Source organism: Chenopodium quinoa, unplaced genomic scaffold (genome assembly GCF_001683475.1).
Source record: "Chenopodium quinoa cultivar QQ74 unplaced genomic scaffold, ASM168347v1, whole genome shotgun sequence".
NCBI classification, from domain to species: Eukaryota; Viridiplantae; Streptophyta; class Magnoliopsida; order Caryophyllales; family Amaranthaceae; genus Chenopodium; species Chenopodium quinoa.
Window position 1 is genome coordinate 781,199 of NW_018743285.1, and position 11,138 is coordinate 792,336.

General features: G+C 30.1%; 1 long non-coding RNA gene across 1 annotated transcript; it reads right to left on the minus strand.

Moving 5' to 3' along the window:
* Positions 1-3,237: 3,237 nt before the first annotated feature.
* On the minus strand, positions 3,238-4,583 carry LOC110735658. The gene is made up of 3 exons (XR_002514145.1): positions 4,422-4,583; positions 4,119-4,175; positions 3,238-3,389 (listed from the first exon to the last, which is right to left on the minus strand). It is a non-coding gene; the product is annotated as an uncharacterized LOC110735658 (long non-coding RNA).
* Positions 4,584-11,138: the final 6,555 nt, after the last annotated feature.

An 11,138-nucleotide genomic window follows, 5' to 3' on the forward strand; every position in this document is an offset into this window, starting at 1 on the left:
GGAATAAATGGAACCTGATTTACTCTATTTAGATATGTATGGTAATTAGTGGGTATCTAGTTGCTAGGTGCTGATTTAATTAACTAGTTACATTAAAATGTTGACTACCTAAATGTATTACAGAATTTTATAAAAGTGTGTTGGTAAAATTGGCTTATACTTGTAGCTTGTAGTTGTTTTATTGTTACTTAAACTGTTAAACATATAATAAAACACAAATTATTGCGTCATTTCAGCCTAATTAAATGTTTTGTTAGTCCAGCGGGTTTTTGCTTTATACCAATGATCACTCCCATCGGCGACGTTGTTATTGGCAGTGGTATTGTCGACGACGAGAAACTCGTTGATTGTTGATTATATTTGTCCATGATTTATGCTTGAATTGGCTTGATAATTGCTTGAGATTCTCGGATATTTCGAAAAATGCCCAAAAAAAAATCAATTTGAGGCTTTCTTGTGTGATGTATAATTGTTGAAATTGATTGTCCTATGTGATTGTATGTTGAATTGTGAGCGTTTTGATAACAAATGCATGTATTTTGATTGAAAAATGAGCATGTTATGTTATACCCACGAGCTTAGTACAGGACCTTCAATGGTGGTTCTGCCATTGTTGACCTTTTATTTATTTTTTACAAAATAAATTTTGTTGTCTAGATTATATCATCTATAATAAGTAGGATGATATCATCTATAAGTTGGATGATATCCTCTATAAGTTGGATGATATTCTTTATAACAGGATGTGGTATTATGTATATTAGCCAACAAAAGGAACATATATCAGCTAACAAATGAAGCATATCAGCCAACAAAAGATAGATATCAGCTAACAGATTGAACATATCAGCCAACAAATGAAGCATATCAGCCAACAAAAGGATGAAATCAACAAACAAAAGCAACTGATAAACCAACATATTGTTCATATACTCTATCAAATAATATATATCCTCCAACAAACTTTACGTATTCTCTATTAAGTAACACATATCCTCTAACAAATTGTACATATCCTCTATCAAATACTACATATCGTCCATCAAATACTACATATCCTTTAATAAATTCTACGTATCCTCTATCAACTAACCCATATCCTCCACCAAATGCTACATCATACTCTCTAACAAACTGTACGTATCCTCTATCAAAGATAAATTGTTCATATCCTCTATCAAATACTACATATCCTATAACAAACAATATATATCCTATAACAAACTGTGTGTATCCTCTATCATATAACACATATCTTTTAACAAGTTGTACATATCCTCTATCAAATAATACATATCCTATATCAAATACTGCATATCATATATATACTTGACGCACGAATTGTGTGGTGCGGCTTGCCGCACCCAATACCTTCTCATAATAAAATGATAAAAGTATGGGCTAATAAATTGGCTTGGTAATTACCAGGATTAACTTCTACGAAGTATGTAGTAATATTAGTAACTTTCAGATGAAGTGTTCATTTGGCTTATGATAAACTAGAGAGAAACAATTGGAATAAATTGCAATTTTTGTTTATAATACAACTTTACAAACCTAGCTTTCCCGGGATAATCACTAACTTAACAAAATTAGGGTATTAACACAAAATTATCCTAATACATCATATGACCTAGTACTATTATTTATGATATGGCATACATGATCATGTACCCTTTGCTTATGTACTCCACTACACGCCCTAGCTCTATATCAAATGACCAAATTAATGGATTCATGGATTCAATCCTCTAAATTGATCAAATCATCCAACCTTTTTGTCATAACTCTATCTATTTACCATACAAATCTATCAATGCAAATTGCATTGGAATAGGCCAGGGTTAATCCGATCAACCTTTACTATGATTTGATTAGAACATGATTCGAATTGGACAATAAACAGTAACATGTTTTCTTTCTTTTCCCCCTCTCCTTGAAACAAGTTGTTTGGTATTCCACTATTCCATAGTCAATTGTATTATTTTCTCCATTACAGTAATTCGAAAAACAATACATTAAGAGTATATAGCTTTCTTTCTTGACAAAAAACTATATGAGCTCTTAAATTTGAATCATTTGAGCGAAATATTTTGATTTTCTTTGAATAATCAATTAATGGAAAATGTTGTCATCTTCAAAGACACTGTGATTGTTGCAAAAGATCACACTCTTATTGTTTCTCAAATTAGGCTATGAAGAAGTAAAGAAAAGTACACTCCTCCAAAAAAAAAAAAAAAAAAAAGGTAAAGAAAGTACACAAGTAGGTATATAACAATGACAATACAATTAATAAGGACGACCATCATCATCTTACTAAAATCTTAAACTCCTTTTTAAATCTTAAGCAGCCTCAAGACACTATTACAAAATTGACCAAAAAGACCCGTCCAAATTAGCCAAAGAGAGTAAGAGACTGCCTTAGGAGCGGTCTATTTGGCAAAGAGATTGCTTCATTAGAGGCGGTTTAATTTTTTAAAAACAAGAGACCTGTTATCTAAGAAAATAGGTCTCTTTGAGTGGTTGAAAATTTAAAATTGATCTCTTTGGCCATTTTTACAGTAGTGAGGAACAAGTTTGAACATGATTAAGATTAAAAAAACCAAAGTGACAAACATTATATTCTTGATGAATGGGTAAAGATGTGTAAGGCTGTAAGCCCCTTTAAGCCAATATCTTTGTAAGTTTAATTTAGAACAACCATATACAGTATAATTTGCTAAAAAAAAAAAAAAAAAAAAAGGAAAGGAAAGGACGACATGAGCCTACAAGGTTACAAGATTTTTTCCATTTCTTTTCAGCTGGCACTTTTCTCTTACAAACTTTAACTTATTAACAAAATTCCCATCCTATTTACAATCCAAGCAAATAGGTGCTATGCGCCTATAGCTAACCAATTAAGTCAAATGAGGATCACATAAAAAAAGGTTAACATCTCAATGATAAGTTTGTTTGCTCTAGATTCTTCTAAAGTTGTATTGGATGCATATTCTTTAATTAATAATGTGTTTAAAAAAGAGAATAAGATTCTAAATTAAATCAAAACCATTAGAAAAACCATTTCAAACAACCAATAGAAATTTGAAGTTCAAAGGTGTAACACCCCCAAATCTCCCTCTACGGAAATACTAGTATAATACGTATAGTTATACCGTAGAGAAAGACTTAGGCGTATTACCGCCGCGTGATTACGCAAGGCTGCTCAAACTTCTAATAAAAAATCGCAACTTCGCAGCGGAAACTCAAACTCTTTCTTTATTAATGAAAATAGTAACCAATGTTATGAGTATTCAAAATAGAAACAAAGACCAACATTCCTAGATCTAGGTGAAGCATATCCTGGGACACCCATATGCTCAATTACTGACTCCACCTGAAAATAGTCAACACTGCTCACCATTAAGGTAAACAGGGAGAACCAAAACAAATAGGAAATACGGATTAGCAAAATATGCTAAGTACCATAAATGCAAGATAAGTAAACTCAATTTATTTGCAAACATGCTTTTAAAATCAATTCCAATAAATCCAATAATACAAACTCATCAATCAAAACCAATTCCAATAATTCAATATTTTAATAAAATAATTAATAAACCAATTCCTCTTTTTGAATCCAATTCCTCACCCAAGTGTGCACACTCCCCAAGCTAGTCTCTTTATATTGCTAGGTTATTCTTGAGGAAAGACTCGGTCATACAAATTCCAAAGTCTTATCAACCAAATTTGCATAATGGAATTACTATCAACATGCTTGTAAAGCTTTAATAATAATAACTCAATAAATCCTTTTTAATTCAATAATTCCAACCTTTTTAATTCAATAAGCTCAAAACTTTTTTTTATTTAATTCAACATGCTTTCAAACTCAAACCTTTTTAAAACATAATAAATAATTTAGTTATCCAAAACATGATATAAAATCAATCCTTCAATTAATTTATTAAAACCAATTCTTCAACATACTTTTATTTCATAAATCATAATTCAATTCAATTTAATTCAATCATCATTAATTCAATTCAATTTAATTCAATCATCATCATAAAAAAAAAATCATATAAAACATGTTTATTCAATCCAATCAATTTCAAAGGTATCTAGCCACCCAAACGTACCTTTGATCCTTGCTAGCAGCATAAAAATGAACTTCAATCACTCTTGTCAAACACACCCTACAAATAAATATAAACTTAATCAATAGCTAACAAATAATCACAACAATTAAATTAAAAACTCCCAACTATATGTACATGAACCTTATAAATTATTTTTCATAAACTTGAATAAAAATCTGATTTTATTTAATTAAAAACACTCATAATAATTTTTATAAAACCTCCATAGTAATAATAATTAATTAATTAAGAGAAGAAGAAAAAGTAGAAAACCAAGGAAAAGAGGAAGAAAGGTGGCGACACCTGGTGGTAGCCGACGGCGGTGGTTTGGCGTTGGCGGCAGGTGGTGGTGGAGGTGGTGTTTGGTGGTGGCAGTGTAAAAGCAAGAGAAAGAGAGGAAAGAATTAGGAGATTAAGAGAGAAGATTAGAGAATTTGGTGTGAGTGTTTAGCTATGATTCAAGGGGTATTTATAGGCTAGCTTATGCAAGAATTATGGTAGGAAAAAGTAGGAAGAATTATGGTAAAAATAGGGGTGAAAGTAATTCGGATTTAAACCGAACCGACCGAAATCCAAACCGAATTATTAATTTGGTTTGAATTTTTTTTTTAATTCGGTTTGAAAAAATACAAAAATTTGGATTATGGATTGGATTCGGTTTTAAGGTCCTCAAACCGAACTAAACCGAATTATACTCTATTGATATACCTGTACAAGTGTACATTTGTAATTTAGGCCCAAAGCGCACCAACTTAAGTTAGCCCCAATCCCATATAATTAGAAAAGTGAACCCTTAATTTCCCAAAACCCTAAAATCTTTCAATCGCCTCTCTTAGATCTACTTTCTCTCTCCTCTCCTCTTTCCTTCTCTTATGCTCAAAGCCTCAAATAATCTTTCAGCCTTATCTCATTACAACTTTAACATTTAATCCTCATTTTTATCTTCGATTCCGTGTTCTTCATCCACAACTTAGTCAAAGGAAGCCTTGACACCGCTAGCGCCACATCCTCTTTGCCGGCAAATAGGCAAGATACATCGAAGAAATCGAGTAGTGCTTCTGGTTGTAGACCTTTTAGATGTTGATTCATCTCAAGTTCATACCTCAAGGATAAAATCCTTTGCATATAATATCATCTACCAAAGATTACAAATATTTCAATTATTTTCTATTTAATCTCTTTTATTTTATTGTTTTACGGTTTTACATTCAACTAACACTGAATTTGTGATTAAATTTTTAGAGGTATTGTGAATTTATAATTTGTGATTAAAATTTGTAATGAAATTTGTAAGGGATTGCACAATGTTTAAATAAAAATTGCAAACTTACAGAAATTAAGCCCAAAAATTCGTTTTATGGATTGGATTCGGTTTATAAGTTGACAATTCAATTCGGTTTGGATTGGACCGAATTCTTATTGGGTTTGGATTTGGATTGGAAAATCAAAAATCGAATTACTTCGGTTTGGGCCATAATCCAAATCGCAAATCGAACTTTCACCCCTATATAAAAAGAATTAAGGAAATTACTTGGAGAAGAGAGTTAAAAATTATGAAAAGTTTAATATTAAGGTGACTAAGGAATAATTAATTTATGGAAAGTATGTTGCCATGAAAAATAATATGGCAAATGGCTTTGCTTGGGGAATAATCAAGGATGATATAAGGTAGAGAAATAAGATGATAAAATATTTAGGAGATGGGAAATAATAATTAAGAAAAAATAATAGATTTAAGGAAGATAATTAAAAATACAAATGTAACACCCTAGAAATTCCTTTCCTATAAAATACCTATTTTGCCCTTTTAAAAATACGAAATAGGAAAATCTAAAACATACCGCCACCATGAAAACGACTAAGGCAAATATCAAAGACACACACAGCGGAAGACTATCTTTAAAACCATTTAAAAACAAGTCAACTTAGAAAAAGTCAAACCAAAAGAAAGTAAAAGTAAAACTAAGTCAAACAAAGCCAACCTACAATTTAGAACCATTGTAGGCCCTTGAAACCAAACAATATAAAAAAAAAAATCTTTTGCGTTAGTCTCATGGACAGAATAAAATAAATAATATTCAAAGCAAATAAAACACATCATATTCCTATGAAGAACAAAGCATGATTCGCTCTTCACTCAAGCCCATTATGAATATGCTTCACCACTTGTAAAGCTTCTCTCTACTTGTCCCCATTACTCGCTATTAGAAATGGGTCGTCGTAGGGCCAAGGTAAAGACAAGGCCAAACAACATACAAACACACAATCAACAATGCTGAGTACATAAGCGTAATAAAAAAAGCACTAACATGCTTTCATCCTATCATCACACAACTTACCCTGTTGTACCTGTTTACAAGCATACAAAACACTCAACACTTAACTAGACAAATACCAATTTTCATTTAATTTTGATTACACATCGAACGGGTTTCCAACCTAAACCCTGCCTCAAATAAATTGAGGTAAACTACACCGGGAGCTAACCGTGTAGGCAAATGTCACATGAAGTGACTGGACGTCCTGCGCATAAGATAAGTAAAAAGGAAAATACAGCGTCCTGTACTCCCATAGAAGTCATGGTTAAATATAAAACCCCATAACTCTCCCCATATGTTCATACTCAAGGTATATACGTTCCAAGAGTTTTGGTGTGTAATCTCTTTTACTTTATGTTGTTTACATATTATTATATTTGGTGATGACTCTCAATTCATAACACAATCAAACATTATAATTCATTCAAGCAATCAAACATACTAATTTAATTCTTGAACAATTAGTGACCACATAAATTTAATAGTTGAACCCTTTTTAATCTACCTCAGTGTCAAAGACACCTTAAACGCAAATCCTATCCCTCAGTGTTAGAAACACCTTAGGTGCACTTAAGCACCGCAATATAATTTATTCATGTGTACTAAGACACTTAAATAACTCCTTCCTTATGCTTATAGCATCAGTAAAAATTATAAGAACCATAATAAAATTCCCTTTTCATATTCCAAACCAAATTAAACATTTAGTTTAATTACACATGCTCTCTAACATGCCAATAATAAAAGTGTGGTTCATAATCAACATGCCAACATAACTCATTCCAATCACCAATTCACCATAAATAATTCACACAACACAAATCATTCACCAACATCAATCCAATCAACAAATTCCAATCATCACCTACCATGATACTACTCGAAACTAATTTAAACAAAGCTTAGCATGCTTCTACATATTCAAATAATTACTAAGTACGTGAACAGCTAACGTAACTTGAATATGATCTCAAAATCGCCACGACTAAATAAAATCACTCACTTGAAAGTCTCCTACAAACCAAAATTACAATGAAGTATTAATACCTCTTCCACACAAATTTCCAACAATATATACACTCTTTAAATCACTCATAAACTCTCTTAAACAAGTTGAAATTTTATTTAAAACTCTTACTTTTATTCCCAATTAATGGGTAATTAAAAATCCTTTCAAGAAACATAATTATAGGTTATATATAAAAATTCCAGCATTATTAAAACTTATAAACTTACTGTAATTTAGCTTAAAAACACTTATTTCCATAGTTTTAATCAATCACAATCAAATTCCATCAATAAACATAAATTTAGAAACCTAGGGTTTTAAATTTGGGGCTTTTTAATTCAAAACCAAATATGAAAATTTATATACAAAATACTTATCATCAAACATCCTAAATCATCACAAAACCCAAAAACAATAATTAGATTTAGGCTAGATTGAATTAAAATCAAAAAGAAAAATAATTTTTTTTTTGAACATGGCGCACGAACCACCATGGCTGGGCGGCTGCCGCGCCCGCCTGGTGGCCGTCGCTACTGGCGTGCGCCAATGGTGGTGGTCGCCAGCCGGTGGTGGCGTGTGGTGGTGACCGTGGCCGGCCAGTGTGTGGTGGTGTGTGTGTGGTGATTGAAAAACATTAAAAAAAAAGGGGAAGGGGAAAAATTAAGGGGAAAAGAAAAAAGAGAAGAGAGAGAGTTTACCTTTGGGTGCACTCCACCTTGGGCATATGATGGGTATTTATACTCCCTCTCAATATCCCTCCTACTTAAAATTCCTTTACTACCCTTAATGATCCCTTTCCTAGTCAAAATGTATTTTGACTTTTCTTAAATACCATTGACTTTAAAAATTATCTTTTTATAAAATAATATGCCCCAATATTTCCAAATCATAAAATATTTTCAAGATTATTAAATAATTAAAAATAAATTTTTAATTAAAATAATTCTTTTTACATTAATAAAAATCATAAATAATTCATTTCGAATTATTTAAATACTTTAAAAATACTTATTTAAATTAAAATACGTATAAAAATACGGGATATTACAACAAATCACCAATATAAATTACCCAAAACATAAATTCTTATATGTGGCTAGCCACATGGTGTGGCCACTTCACATAATCACATATAAGGAAATTAATTAAGTAATAGGGGTCACGGGGATGAGCAAATGAGGTTACCTTAACGTATATGAGGTTACTTAAATGAGAAAAAAGAGTTACTTTCTTAAATACATAGAATTATTCTTTTATTTTTTAAAACAAAAGAATAGGGGTTACTTGAATGAACAAATGAGGTTACTTATTTCTACATTACTTGATTTTACTTGTATAATGAATTTAGGGGTACTTTTATGGAAAATATGAGGTTACGCTTATGAAAAAATGAGGTTACTCATACATATAAATGAAGATTGCTCTTATAAATTAATGTGGCCACACCGTGTGGCTAGCCACATCCAAGACTTACCCTACCCAAAAATCAACCAAGATGGACGAAAATTTTGAGCTTCCATAGCTCAAATTTTCAGACCTCTTTAGTAGAATTTAGGAAATTATTTTTGCTAGATTTTAAGGATTAAAAATGATTGTATAAATAATATATATTGTATAAAATAATTAATTAAGAGAATACCAATTATTCACTAAATAAATTAGCTAAGAAAATCAGATTTCCCACACTAGGAAAATCCAAAATTAATAGCCAATCATTAGGAATTTTCGGACCTCCTAATTAAATAATAAAATATAATTTTTTTGCTTAATTAAAATATCCGAAATATATATAGATAATCCGGTTTTTAAAATAAAATAAATGGATAATAAATCTTATCCAAAATCCAAAAATAATAATTAAGTTTTAAAATACTTTTGGCGCCAAAATTCAAATATCATTTTGGCTCCGAAATTCAAATAGTAAAATAAATTACTAAAATACCCTTTTTAGAAAATAATAATTAATTACTTAATTAGAAAATATGTTTCAAAAATACGGGTATTACAAAAGGTGTTTGCATTGCAATATTTAAGTTTACCATTGACAGGGGAGCAAAAGACACAAAATAAAACCTGAATGGAAGTTTATACCCTAAAAAAATCATTCTAAGAACGATGAATCTTTATCATGGTAGCAAATTTGGTTAATAAGAAAATAGATTGGGTATTGGAAGTATGAACTTGTAAAAGCGGCTTTTGTGATTTTTTCTCCGTCTCTTTCTATCTTAAAGGATACGGAGTAGTAATTAATGAACCAACCAATATTTTCCTTCTATTAACTTCTTAAATATCTGCAGTTTATTTTGACTACAGAGATTTAGGATGGTTAATGTAAACGAATACAATCTCAAGTCTTAAAAACTACTATCTACGGTGTATATGTATATTCCATGTTGGTATTGTGATTACAAGTAAAGTTTGGACCCAACCTTGTAACTCTTAGAGGCTGTTTAGTTCACCTGATTTTAGCTGATCTGATCTGAACTTATTTTTTCTGATCTGATCTGATCTGAACTTATTTTTTCTGATATGATCTGATCTGAACTTATTTTTTCTGATCTGATCTGATCTAAACTTATTTTTTCTAATCTGATCTGATCTGAACTTATTTTTTCTGATATGATCTGATCTGAACTTATTTTTTCTGATTTGACCTTATTTTAATTATTTCAATATTCTACTTTTAATGTTAATCAATATTAATGTTTAATTATTATTGTTATTATTATTATTATTATCATTATTATTATTATTATTATTATGATCATTTAATTTATATTATATTATATTATATTATTATTATTATTATATGATATTATATTACTATGATATTATATTATTATTATTATTATATTATTATTATATTATATTATATTATATTATATTATATTATATTATATTGTATTATATTATTATTATATTGTATTATATTATTATTATATTATATTATTATTATTATTACTATTATATTACTATTATTATTATTATTAAATAATAATAATATCATTATTGTTAATGGAATTGTTTCTAAAATTTCAAAGGTGAGATTGTTTTTGGAAGATGGAGCAAAGGTGTGATTATTAGATTTCATTTTCCTTTTTTTATTTAAGCTTTTATATTTAACTTGTTTAGGGCGTTTAAGTGTTTTTTTATTCATTTGTTCCTCTATTGAACCTTTTTTTATTCATGCGTGTATGGTTGTGTGGGAATGACACATTGACCCGTTTTAACCCGTCAAAACCTGAATTTAACCCGACATGAATTCAACCCTACCTATTCCTAACCCGACCCGAATTTAACCTGACCTATTACTAACCCGACTTATTACTAGCCCGACCCGAATTCAACCCGATCTATCATTAACCTGACCTGAAATCAACCCGACTTGTTATTGACCCGAAATTAACTAGCAATCTAGGATTACGTCATATTTTTTTTTCTTTCCCTGATTCTATGAGTTATTTTCCTATTTAAGCTTATTCAAATATTTTCAAAAAAATTCTCTATTATCAAATGTATTATAATTTACGTCTCAAAAAAACCTATAAAATTTATGAATACCACTACTTTTTGGATGCATGTGCATTCTTTATTCAAATTTAGTAATTACTATTTACGAATACTACTACTTTGTAGGTGCATGTGCATTAATGTAGTCAACTCGAAACGATCCGACCCGAATTAATCCGACCC